Source organism: Leuciscus leuciscus (genome assembly GCF_965113295.1).
Source record: "Leuciscus leuciscus genome assembly, chromosome: 4".
Taxonomy (NCBI): domain Eukaryota; kingdom Metazoa; phylum Chordata; class Actinopteri; order Cypriniformes; family Leuciscidae; genus Leuciscus; species Leuciscus leuciscus.
Window position 1 is genome coordinate 36,121,566 of NC_138728.1, and position 14,318 is coordinate 36,135,883.

Genomic DNA, 14,318 nt, shown 5'->3' on the forward strand with positions numbered 1-14,318 from the left:
TTTCACTAAAATAATTTAGTATTTGACTAACCAATTATTTATTTAAAATACACTGAGCTAATATATTTGTGAAATTTCCATCACAATATTTGAGAATGTATAATTGAACTAAACTGTTTCAAGAACCACAAATATTACTTAGATAAAATCAATATTATTAATATTTAACACGCATAAGAAATTGATTAAGTTTACTCAATTAAAGCAATGCACCCCTCCCCCACCCTCTGACGTGACGACAGCTCAACGGTTGAGTGAGCGCGCGCTGTTTGAACTCTCTCACTCTCTCCAGTCCAGAACAGTTCTCCGAGTCCTATGGCGGCATTATAATGTCAATAATCGCGAGAGGAAATGAGATCCGCACGCGCGCACATTACTTTTGCGCGCAGAATTTCTCTGCTCGCGCGAGCAGGATTATAACCCGCAAGGAGAAAACTGTACTTTGAGCGCGCGCTAATGTCAATAATCGCGAGAAGAAATTAGATCCTCGCGAGAGGAAATGAGATCCGCGCGCGCACAAGCGAAAGCCGCATGCGCGCACATTACTTTTGCGCGCAGAATTTCTCTGCTCGCACGAGCAGAATCCCATGTACATCTCATCCCATCATCCATCTCTGCAGCTCGCGAAACTTTAACCTGCTTGCTCGCTCGCGGTTAATCTTTTTGGCAGTAGGTGGGCGGATCCAGTCTGCATCATTTCACTACACATGATTGGTTACAGTTCCTGTCCTCTGTGATTGGCTGTACCATTTCGCTGTGTGCCAACCGCCAATAAAATCCCATGAAGAAGAGCGGCGGCGGCAATAGCAGTAAAAGTAGAGCCAGGACAGGGTCATGGCTGACCATCAGGAGGTAAGTTACGTAACGTTATGTCTTACAGTGCATATAATATTCTGTGCATATTGGGTATAACACAGCTTATCATTTCCTTAGCTTGACATTCAGTTAAATATTTTACTAGCTTACCTTACATTGCCGCCGCTATCTGCCGGCAGCATGTTGTAGACTTGACGTAAGCTAACGTTAGCTTGGATTGTTAGATGTAATAAAATTAATGTTATTTAAAGGGGTGGTTTGGGATTTTTGACATCGGACCTCATTTTTAAGTCAGCCTGGTTGTTATTCATCAGTGGAGACATGTTTTTTTTTAAATTATCCAGTCCTTATATTTGGATAGGTAGCCGATGCTAGGCTAGCGCGAGTCAATGGTATATGTTAGCCAGCCATTAAAAACCGTTTTACCCACTCCACAGTGCACCAAACGCAAATCAATTATAACACTAGACTATCGATGTATATGTCCGTTGAGAGAATAATGTTAGAAATCAAACTTACCTTTCATCACATTGCATTAGTTATAATTTGTTCCCTGTAATCATAAGCCTTGTCTACAGCAGCAGCGGAGTGATATTGATTACCTAGGCAACCGAGTGAGCCGGTACACACATGATGCAAGTGTATTTACCTGCCGCTGGTACACTGATTACAGTGCGCTTCTGTTCTGTGTTTACTTTTTGACGCATTACTAACCGGAGCAAAGTAAAATTCCGCAGCTGCTGAGAAACTAGTTCCTTTGGGATCATTGAGATGAAAGGCAAGTTTGATTTCTAACATTATTCTCTCAACGGACATTTGCATCGATAGTCTAGTGTTATAATTGATTTGCGTTTGGTGCACTGTGGAGTGGGTAAAACGGTTTTTAATGGCTGGCTAACATATACCATTGACTCGCGCTAGCCTAGCATCGGCTAACTATCCAAATATAAGGACTGGATAATTTTTTTTTTTAAATGTCTCCACTGATGAATAACAACCAGGCTGACTTAAAAATGAGGTCTGATGTCAAAAATCCCGAACCACCCCTTTAAGCGCTTCTTAAATACCCTGTTTTTCTTACACATTTCCGTTAACTTCTCAGTCTCCCAGGCCTCTTCAAATGTGGAAAAGACTTCAGGATGGACCAGGGAGACAGATGCAAACAGCGGACGAGCTTGAGAGAGATTGAGAAACAGGAGAGGACTGTCATTTGCCTACTGGACAGGCCCATCACCTCAACAGGGAGATGGATTTATGCTTCAAATTGAATTTGACCATCATTGTGGAGTGCACTATGGTAGCAACATCACAAGTGCATCATTTCTGTGTTTTCAAGATTAGAATACTGGAAATAAAAAGAAATGAAATCTCCACAATGTCAGTTTCTTATTCTAATATGTTGAATAGTAAACCATAAAGAAAAGACACTTTCTGACAAACTTGAGAAGCTTTAGTATTTCCCTTTTATGCAGTTATATCAATACACTCCATTGCATCTTATAATAATCATGTATACACAACATATCTTCAGATGTTGATTTTGAATGTTTGTGACTGAAGGATGAAGTGTTCCCTTTATGATTTGAGAAAATTCTTACTCCTACTTAAAAAAAAATTATGCACTCTCAGATAAATATGTTCCCAAGCTCATGAAAAGTTGGCTTTGTAGAGATACATGGTTCCCAAAGGACAGTGATATTAAGAACAAGATCTTTTTCAATATGATGCATTGCTGTAGATTAAACTACCCAACAGTATGAGCTCAAACATCTACAGCAGTAAAATGCAACATACACATCAATGCAGCAGTCTTCTTAAACCAGAATCATCAGATATAATGGTTTCACACTAGCTATGTTTCCATCCACACGTTTTTATCCGCATTTAGTGATATCGAATGAAAAATGCCTTATGGAAACAGTAAAATTCGATTTAATTTCATGAATATCGACTCAGGTCTCATCGGATTTTATCTTGATCGATTTAATTTTAAAGTGTGATATTACTTTTACTTAAGTAAATTATCTGAATAGTTCTGCCAATGATTACAGCTCATAGAAATCAAAACTTTATATCTCAGAATATTAGAATAAAGAATGTATAATACAGAAATATCAACCCAGGGAAGAGCCTTTAATCTCTCAGTCTAGTTCAGTACACAAAACCACAATCATGGGGAAGACTTCTGACTTGACAGTTGTCCAGAAGACAGTCATTGACACAGAATCCACATAAGGTCATTGCTGAAAGGGCTGGCTGTTCAGAGTGCTGTATCAAAGCATATTCATAGTAAGTTGACTGGAAGGTTTAAGTGTGGAAGGAAAAGGTGCACAAGCAACAGAGATGACCGCAGCCTTAAGAGGATTGCTGGATAACTGGATGGCTGACCATGGTATTACTGACCTGAACCCTATAAAGAATCTTTGGGGTATTGCCTAGAGGAAAATGAGAGACACCAGGACCAACAATACAGATGAGCTGAAGGCTGCTATCAAAGCAACAGGGACTTCTATAACACCTCAGCAGTGCCACAGGCTTACTGTCTCCATGCCTCCTTTTTAAAGGGATACTCCACCGTTTTTTCATATTAAACTATGTTATTCCCTTAACTAAGACGAGTTGATACATACCTCTCTCGTCTCAGTGCGTGCACTCAATCGCTCTGTCTTGCGGCGAAACTTTGTTAGCACTTAGCTTAGCCCAGTTCATTCAATATGGGCCAAGCAGAGAAGCTACCAAACACCTCCACGTTTTCCCTATTTAAATACAGTTACTCGCGTAGTGTAACTCGACCTAGGACGGTGACACAAAACAAAACGTTGCGCTTTTCTAAGCGTGTAAAATGGATAACTATATTGTATGGCGGAATACCATAGCAAGTGCTTGTAAGCACTTCGACTTGGCGCAGTAATATCTTCACTAGAGGGAGCGGGGCCGGTGAGAGGATTTTTCACGAGTGAAGATATTACTGCGCCAAGTCGAAGTGCTTACAAGCACTTGCTATGGTATTCCGCCATACAATATAGTTATCCATTTTACACGCTTAGAAAAGCGCAACGTTTTGTTTTGTGTCACCGTCCTAGGTCGAGTTACACTACGCGAGTAACTGTATTTAAATAGGGAAAACGTGGAGGTGTTTGGTAGCTTCTCTGCTTGGCCCATATTGAATGAACTGGGCTAAGCTAAGTGCTAACAAAGTTTCGCCGCAAGACAGAGCGATTGAGTGCACTTAACAACTCGTCTTAGTTAAGGGAATAACATAGTTTAATATAAAAATTGGTGGAGTATCCCTTTAAGAGCCACATCTTGCCGCTACATACTCACGGCAAAGAAGGTAAAGTTCCTTGACTGGAGTGTCAGAGTCAGTTTGCTCAAATATTGACTGAAGTTCAGTTAGGTCCTCTGGAATCAAAGGGCAATCAAACTCAGGGACAACAATCCCTGCATCCTCGTCCTCTCCATCATAGTCTGCAGCCATTTCCCAGTCAACATCGGGCTCCTGAAAAATAGAAGTTTTTTTTTTTGAATGTCCACTGTCCCTCAATGTTGGAGAAGACACTGGCTACTACATGAGCTTAAGAAGTGAAATAAATTCATGTTTTATTACTGGAAATTATAAAGTCACAGTTGAACAGTAATATAAAGTTTTTCCATGTTTGAATCATTTTAATATCCAACACTGTATACAGAACATTTTTACTTTCTTCCAATTTGGTAGCCTGTAACTACTGGAAACCGTGTTCCATATACTCTGTGCAAAGCCTCTGTACAGTAAAAGTAACACATGATTTTGATATAATTGCACCTTTATAAAAGTAAAGTTTTTTATTACTAAATTCAGTGACAATCATAAGCAAAGTTGTGTTGCTAAACATACCAGTTATGAAACATACAATCAATACCTCTGGAATATCAGGCTGATCAACATTTGAGTTCATCAATCCAATCTGCCACATCTGCTCTGGACTCCGGTTTCCTTCAGTTCTGAGTGGATGATGGTTCCAGCCTTCTGTAAATATCCCCAAGTCTGTCTGAAGTCTGGGAAGAATGATGTAGTGCACACAGAACAGGTCCTCCGTTGATGAGATGTCCAGCAGTCCATCCGTCTCCAGGGAGTGTAGCAACTCATAGTACTTGTTGGTAACTATGACTCGGACATCTCGCCACAGGCGTTCAATCCTACGGATGTAATTATAGTGTTAAGGGAAATACCAGCTTTGTAGTTTGCTGCTGAGACATGTGGTATTGGGGTTTTATATTCAGACATACAGCATGTGCACTATGTGCACAAAATATCTTTTTGCTTCACCTCTGCTGCTACAACTCCATCCTAGGGGAAACACTGAGTAGATTAATGAAAATGTTGCACTTACCTCTGATTATGAACGCTTTTACCAGAGATGAAGCTTCCTCGGTCGGTGCCACGAACAGAAAACATGAATCTCGCAATCTGTACATTTTCCACTCCCTGATCACCTCTGACTCTGAAATTGACCAAATTGATTGTTTTCGGTTTTAAAACCAAAATGGAAAAACAGATAAAACAGAAAACAAAAAAACAAAACAGAAAAACATTGATTTTTATATTTAACGTGTCCAATTTGTGTAGCTTTGTGTGTTACACTTGATGAACCTGCAGCAGATACACTTGGCGATAGCGGTGCCTAATTAAATGTAATTAAGTGGAACTTGAACATAGTTGGGTTTTTAGTTAGAAAAATAGTAGGCTCAACGTTCAGTTTGTAACTCACTATAGAAAATAGGAATAAATGGCAAAAATAGCATATGGTTTGAGACCCCCTCAAAATATCACGAATGATTTTTTTCAGGGGAGCTCATGTCTTATTAAGAGGAGCCAAGCGGTTTATCAAGAGGAGCTCTTGAATTTAAGGAATAATCCATGTTTTAATTTTAACAGTAAAGCACATTGTGCAGCACGTTATTTGACAAAAAGTTTATTTAATTTCATATGATTAAAATTGATGATAAATGATAAAATGTGTGTTTTATGTCTTCATTTTATTACCAGAAAAACCACAGAATTAGTGTGACATTTTTTTTCATATTTTTTTTTTTTAAATGTTGTATCATTTAAATGATTCAAAATACATGATTTCAATTAATTAGACATGCTTTTTGATTGCTAAATGTACACCACGTATCCATAACACGCCTGCTCCGCAACACTAGCAGTTTCATGTACATTCAATTTCTGCTGTTTTTGCTCTTCTGGCTCCGCATTGTGCTACAGACCTTTCAGCGGCTTGGCCCCGTATTGCTGCTTGCAGCTATATTATATATTTTTTTGGTTTTCTTCTATGAATTTACCTTGAAGGCACTCCATGTCTTTGAGTTGCCTCTAGGAAGAAGCTATAGGCAGTTGATGCACGGTTGTTGGTTGACGCGTTCAAGTACATTACCTGCAGAAAAGAAAACAACTTTCAGAATTTTTTCTATTAAAGTCATAAAACACAAATGAATTACAAAGTGACTATTGAGTTCCTGGTGGAATATAAATAAGCAAGCATGGCCAATACTGACTCGCAATACAAGTGCAGCCCAGCATTGCCCACCAAGAGCAATCTGTAGGCTAAAAGCATCATAAACGTCATTGACCAAAAGCTTTATTATCCCTACAATTCCATAAATGAAGGATATAGAATTGGTCCCTGACTTGTGATATCAGGTGGCTGGCAGCAAAGTTATCCTAAAAATACAAGGTTGTTTAAAATGTGTGTCCACTGAAGTGAAATGCAGTCTTGCCTTTCTTGAATACCCGTCCACTCCACCAAATATTACAATGTTGTATCTAGAAACCAAAGAACAAACTGTAACGTCATTGAAATATAGATTTGTAGACTGAGAGAGATGCTGTGATCCTCTCAGTGGCACTGTAGCCTGTGGCACCGCAGAGGCAGCCTGTGCCAGTTGTGCAGCACTACCCAGGTGAAAAGGAAATATATTTAAATTGTGTTTATTTTGATATATTTAATGCATTTTAAGTGTATTGTATTAAATATATATTTAATTGTGTTATTTTGGAACCTATTAAAGTATACTAAATGTACTAAAATATATATTTAAGTTCAATTTTAAGATAATAGTAATATATTTTATTATACTTAATTGTGTTAAAATGGCCCTATTTTAAGTACATTTAGTGTATTTTATTAGTATTTCTTTATATTGCATTTTTAAAACATTTAAAATTTACTTTAGAAATACAACTTAAGTATATTTTTAATTTTATATGAATGTGTTCCTAGTATATTTTAAATATGATATCAGCTTATTACTAATGTATTAGTAGAACAATATAAGACCCACTTTTAGTACATTCAAAATTTATTTTTTCTGCAAACCCATTCTTTATGAATTTAATATATTCTAATGTATTAAAAGTAGTAAAAAAATATGTTTTAAAAACACATACTTAAAATATTAATGTGTTCCCAATATATATTAAATATGATATTAGCTTATTATTAATGTATTAGTAAAACACTATAAGACCCACTTTTAGTACATTCAAAATATATTTTTTTATGCTAAACCATTCATTATGAAATTAATATATTTTAGTGTATTAAAAGTACAGTTAAAATATATATTAAAAAACACAGAAAAAATATTTGTATAAAACACAAATACACTTTGAAAGATAGTAAACTTTAATGAACTAGTACATGAAAAATAAACAAAATACATTAACATAAAATGCATCTGTATAACAGAACAAACAAACAAAGTGATATAAAAAAAGATAAAGTTTTAATTTATTTAGAATTTAAGAATTTAGTTATTAAACTTGGAGTTGGCTTCATTGTTGCACTTTCTTCGGATTAAGGCTCTCACCTCAGACACTGTCGTGGTCGGAAACTGTTTGATCACAGTATCTTTGAAAAGGGAAAAAGATTATTATTATTTTTTTAAAATATTAATGCAAAATGAACATCTGTAAAATGTAACTGTTCCCTTTCGAAAGGGAATTGCACTGTGTATAGGCGCCCCTTTTATACTTCTTTTTTATACTTTATACTTAACAGTGTTTTTGGTTGTCACCAAATTCAATTGCTGTGATTTTATGGCTTTTCTCAGCTGTTCTCAGGGAACCAATGTTACAGTCGTAAAGACAATTTTTTAATATGGCATGTAATGCTTAGTTCATATATTTTAAAAGTAGACATTCAATATAAAATGTTAATATAATGCAAATAAGGAGTTCAAAAAGAACAAACATCAAGAGCCTCATTTATAAATGTTGCGTACACACAAAAGAAGGCGTACGCCGCTCTCTACGCAATACTTTATTTATAAAAATACTTTATACTACGCAATACATTATTTATAAAAAGCAAACTTGACAGGAAAAAGAGCGGCCCTTCACGCAAACTCTGACCCAGGCGTACGCCCAAAAACGGGTGAAATGAGAAATTGCAACAACGTTGGCAGATGGAAGAAACACGTGAAAGTGTGTGAAACTGTAGACCGTTGTGTAAAAGAAATGACAATACTGCCTCTCATAAATAACATGAAGCTTGCTTCACAAAGCAAGTCTTAAAATTAACAGCCTAACACCCGTTTGATTGATCTGCAGTGTAAAACAAACAAAATCAAAAGAAGATTACCTAACAGAAATGCAAATTAACACATATTTGCAAAAGGATTGTTCTGCAATAATATTGGCATTATGCAATTTATTCTCATAAATAATATGGTAAACAGAACAAAATCAACTGATATTTTCGTCAATTTGTCCGTCTGGTGGAGCAAATAGGCCTAGATGCAATTATAGACAGATAGAAAATCTAAATAAAATTATAGAGAAAGATAATATAAATATAATTTCACTCAGCCTAGCCTATCACTTAAAGCAAATATATCCACAGCCACACCCTAAATGTCCTCACCAGCGGCCACGTTGGATCGTTTAGTGAAACTGACACATATCGGCAGATGAAGTAAAACCATAAGTCTTCAGTCATAATGATAAATGTTCACAATAACGCTTTAAATAAAATAATGAGCTAAATTGTTTTACTTCTATTTAAACATTTAGATTAATCTCATTAATGGAGTTATACACTTATACTATGAAATGTAGGCTACTGAAAAGATATAGGCTATATATATATATATATATATATATATATATATATATATATATATATATATATTAGGGATGTGCGGTATACCGGTACTGCAAAAATACTGGTATATATTATATTTCAAACGGTACAATATCATCATTTCGGTATTTAATACCGAATATTTAATCATATTCGGTATTTTTGCTGAATTCGGTATTTAATGCGCTGCTGTTCCTAAGTGCGCTAGTTAAACTGACGCGGGTCACGCGAAACCGGCAAACATGACAACGAAGGAACACAATGGATCAAGCAGATGAAGCTCATTCTAATTTCTAGACGTCCGAAATTAATAAATAGGGCAGTATGAGTGAAATAAGGCATTACTTTGCCTACAAAAGTAATGAGAAAGTCAAAGCAACAGACCTCAATGCACCGCTCTGCAAACATTGCTTTAAATAATGTGTTTTGCCACGAGAGGAAACGCATCAAATCTGTCACTTGCTCATCCCGACTTGTTCAAAGAGTTCAGAGATCGACAGGTCAGTCCATCAGTAAACTGATTTAATGTAGGCTTTTATTCACAACACTGAACAGCGCACATACATAAGAGCTTATCAACTAAATGTGATACGGTAAACACGAAAGCTAAAATCTGCTCACATGACACGCTAGAACCAATTCAGTTTAGGTCTCATCATTTTTACACTTTGAAACAATCATATATTAATTGAATTTGAATGGATAGAGACAAGTAATATTAATTTTAGTAGTGATAGTAAAATGAATGGCATATTACTGCCGCTGTGGCAAACCCTAGATGAATAAACCAAAAGAGAGAGTTAAAATAGTCTGCTAGTTTGTCAACATCGATTAGGTAACCTGACCTAACAGTATTATAGCATTTATTAAGCTAGATCAATCAGTAATTATTATTTAAATATATTAATACATGTTTAGCATATTAACATTACTTTATGCAATCGATTAAACTAATATGAACCCAAACACAAACCAAATAGGATGAATAAATGCTATAAATGTTGATAATTCTGTTGACGCATGACAGCTAATGGTTTAAATGTCATTTCACTATGATATTATTATTCTAAATTAATCTATAATTATATATATATATATTAACTTATTTTAATGGTATAATTTTTTTTTTTTTTAAATCAAAGTTTAACCTACTGAATATATGTTCCCTGACTGTAGTTTTTTTTTTTTTTTTTTTTTACATTTTGATACTTTTTCTTTGCACATTTGGTACTGGAGTTTAAAGCATTGTTTTTCAACCAAATTTTTCAATGAACTTAAATTGTGAGGCTGTTTTTTATGACCTGTGGTATCGATTAAGTATCGATACCGAGGTATTAGGTTCTGGTACCGTACCGAAGCAAAAATTGTGGTATCGGAACATCCCTAATATATATATATATATATATATATATATATATATATATATATATATATATATTCATTAAATAGCCTATCACTATTTGATTAATTTATTTAAAAACAGTGCAAGGATATGCTACTAAATTATTTTTATTAACGTAATGTGACGGACATCCACATTTCATATTTTCCTAACATTTTGTACCATTAAACGTTATCATGTGGATTAATAATCATATGCAAATGATATGCAAATGGGGATATGCATAGTAAAACTAGGCGTTTCACGGACTATTTATGGGCAACTATTGGTTCTGTGCTTACGGACGTCCTATGTTTCATCCGTACGCCACTTCTGACGCAAATCCTACGCAAAGCTATATAAATGAGGCCCTAAGTCTGGCTGAACAACAGTGAAGTCTACATGTTATGTTACTGTATCATAGGCAATTTAACTGATTAACTGAAACAGTATACCCATTCAACAAGTATAATAATTATAATGCATAATGCCAATATTTAATATTAGAATTAATATTTGTTTTTATCAGTCCCCTTTTAACTTCAAGACCAAATAAAAGTGATGTACAAAAACACATACCGATGAGGGCTTGCACCTTGTGAGGGTCCAACTGGTCTTTTGATTGAGTCCCGGATTTACCAGTAAGGGTGCATCTGGCAAAAATTTCTCTTCCAAAAAGTACAGTGGCCAATTCTTGAGTAAAAAGAGAAGCTCGTGACTTGTTCAGTCTGTCATAGACTCTTTTAGGGATTTTTACATCAGAATCACAGAGGGAAATCTAAAAAACAAACATAACAAAAAAAAAACATCAATATATTCCTTTATAATTCAATTAAAAAGGTATAATTTTTTTACTTGATTCAAATCACTTACTGAAGTGTTCATGCACAAAAATACAGATAAAACGATACAAATACCACTTTTCTTTATCATAAAGAATTTGACCATTTCTGAGGTTTCAGAAAGACACATCTCATTTGAATTTGGGCTTGAGCTGAGTGGGCCTCTCTTCATGGACTCTACGACCTCTTTGAGAGATGCTACTATCCCTGGAAGATCTACAAGACAAAATTAAGATGCGTTATACAAAGTAAGGGCAGGACAAACACTAATTTATGTTTTTCCTGTGTACATGTACTTGGTCTCTTTTTTAAATGCTGACATATATTTTGGGTAACACTTTATTTTGATAGTCCACTTTAGACATTCTACTAACTATAAGTAACTTTGCAACTACATGTCGACTAACTGTCAATAGAGTATTAGTAGACTGTCTGCTTAATATCTGCTAACATTTTGTTTTGTTGGTTCCCCAACAGACACTACTGACTATAAGTAACTTGGCAACTACAAGTCAACTTATTCTCCTTACCCAAACACCTAACCATAACCTAACAGTCTACTGACAGTCTACTACAGCCTACAAATACTCTAATGAGAGTTAGTTGACATGTAGTTGAAAAGTTACTTATAGTTAGTAGAATGTCTAAAGTGGACTATCAAAATAAAGTGAAACCATATTTTGAAATGAAACATTACTGTAACTTCCATGTTATTATTGCAGTAATTAATCAATATTAATAAAGACAGAAAATTCCATTAAAAATTACAAGTTGGTGGCAGCTGGTACACTTGATGCTACGACTTGATTAAATGTAAAAAAAAAAAGCACAAGCATATAAATGTATAACAGTCATGTTTATAAAAGCTTCATAAATCTGGAGAAAATAACACATGCTACTGTATTATCTGTATTATCAGAAAATCAATTTTTTTTTCAGTCTGTCTTAAAGCAATACTTGGCCATAGCTGTTAAGAAAATCACCGTGATGACTTTTCCTCCCCATGCTCCCTTTAACTGATCAAACACAGACACCTCCATGAGGCATCATATTAGCTTCAGCTAAAAAAATTGTGTAGTTTTTTAAAGTATTTTATTATCTAAAATTGAAAGCTTTAAAAAAGACGCTAAACTTTTCTACTTTCTTATAGACAAATCAATGTTACGGACTAAATTACAAGCTACTGTTGAATCATATGAAGAGTATATAGTAATGCACGTACATAAAAAAAGGAAGAAGGCATCACTACAAATTAGCATAGGTCATGCTTTTCACCTTAATTCATACTATAAAATTTGTTTGTCCGTTGCGACAAGTTAGATTTTGTTTTAAATAACAAACCTTTACCTTTCAAAGCTTTGACAACATCAGCATCAAGCTCAACATTGGTTTTCCGGGGAGATGTATTCTGCAAAAGACTTCTATCTCCATATTCATCGTCACTGTCTAGTACAGCCTGTATTTGATACATTGGACACAAGGTTAGAAGAGGCTCAATTAAACATTTTGCTTAATTAAATATAATTACATTTCTAATTAATGTGTATATTATGACTCTATGGAATTCAAATACAAATCTAAATTTGCATTATTCAAATTTGTTGAACAGATTTAGTGAAATGAGAAAACATTTTTAGAAAATGTTTTACAAGTAATAAATATGTTTCCAGTCTTAATGATTGTAAACTAAGAAATAAGACATCTGTAATAGAACATTTTGCTGCTTTAGGAATCTCCTTCTAAGACAAAGTGTAGACAAGTTTGTTCTTGGTTGAAGTAACCTCTTGTTGATGTTTGAATTATTACCTCTTTAAACCCGCACCCATAAACGGTTTGGGAGTTGAGCATGCCTGTTCTTGGTATTGTTTGAATTATTATCAAACAAAACTGAGGCTAGCTAAACCCCCTCCTCCTAATCCGCGCAATAACACCCCAAACCCCACCCCACATCCGGTGACTGTCTGGAATAGTCTGTTATGTTTCGTTCTTGCGGGTTAACTCTGTTTGTAGCTTAAATGTTTTTTTTTTCTGTCTTTGTGGAGACTAGGCTGTCTGCAGAGACAGCATTTTACAGTGTGTTCAGGGGACAGCAACCCGGTCTCATCCCAAGACGTCACATACTTACGTGTCTTGACCATACGGCAACATACGACGCAAAGGGTACCACTATAACGTCAATATGAGACGGAGACATAAGCGCACCAGCAGCGCCTCCTAGCGGTACCCCTAACCCATACCTAAACCTAACCATTAACCACCGTTTTGGGATGAGACTGTGTTAGGGACAGGCAACTAGAGGATAGTGAGGAGATGTTTGTGGTTGGTGAAAAAAAGTTTTTGGCATAAAAAAGGTGTGAGATCACTTAAAGCACCTTTAAACCATAAGGATTGAAGAATCCAAAGTTAACTTGACATTTAGAGCCACAATGTTTTACTTTAATTAGAAATAGATCAGAGGGGGAAAAAAAAAAACTGAAATGTTGGAACAGAAACAATGCTTACTCTCTTTTTTGTTGGTCTAGGTATGTTTTCAAACAAGTCAATTTCAGTGTTATCTGAATCATCTGACATTGGAGTGGAGGTTACAGGAGCTGCTTTTTTTCTTTTCAAATCCTGAAGGTCTCTTTTCAACTGGTCTCCCATTGCAACAGCAGCTGCACTTTGAGATGTACTTGCACTCTTAAAAAAAACACATTGTAATTAACATAAAAAGGCAGACAAGCGATTTTAAACACAATTATCCTGAATGTTAAGTTAATCCACAACCTTTACGGCCTCAGATGTTTTTTGCCCTTTCAGAATGGTGGTCTTCCAGATGTCTTCACCTCTCTTAAAAGCATCTCTCTTTACAACTAAGTCCTTGTAAACATCTGTAATTACAATATATATATATATAAACAAACCAATAAAGGGATATCCAACGTGAAGTTAGTAATTCCTCATTGTCATCATTTATTCACTCTCATGTCATTTATTCTTTCATCGTATTTAAAAACAAAATAAATATATTTTTACAAGGTTTTTTTTCCATTACAATTTTGAACATTTTCATTGTAATGTTGACCTTTTTTGGGGGGGGATGGGGGGGCTACCCTTTTAGAAAACTCTAATCTAGGTTGCGCACCAGTTTTAAGGATGCTATTGTATGTT

General features: G+C 35.2%; 1 long non-coding RNA gene across 1 annotated transcript; it reads right to left on the reverse strand.

The window, feature by feature from the left end:
• Positions 1-2,520: 2,520 nt before the first annotated feature.
• On the reverse strand, positions 2,521-4,973 carry LOC309497946. Its single transcript, XR_014205777.1, has 3 exons — positions 4,719-4,973; positions 4,120-4,315; positions 2,521-3,385 (listed from the first exon to the last, which is right to left on the reverse strand). It is a non-coding gene; the product is annotated as an uncharacterized lncRNA (long non-coding RNA).
• Between the last annotated feature and the right edge of the window lie 9,345 nt (positions 4,974-14,318).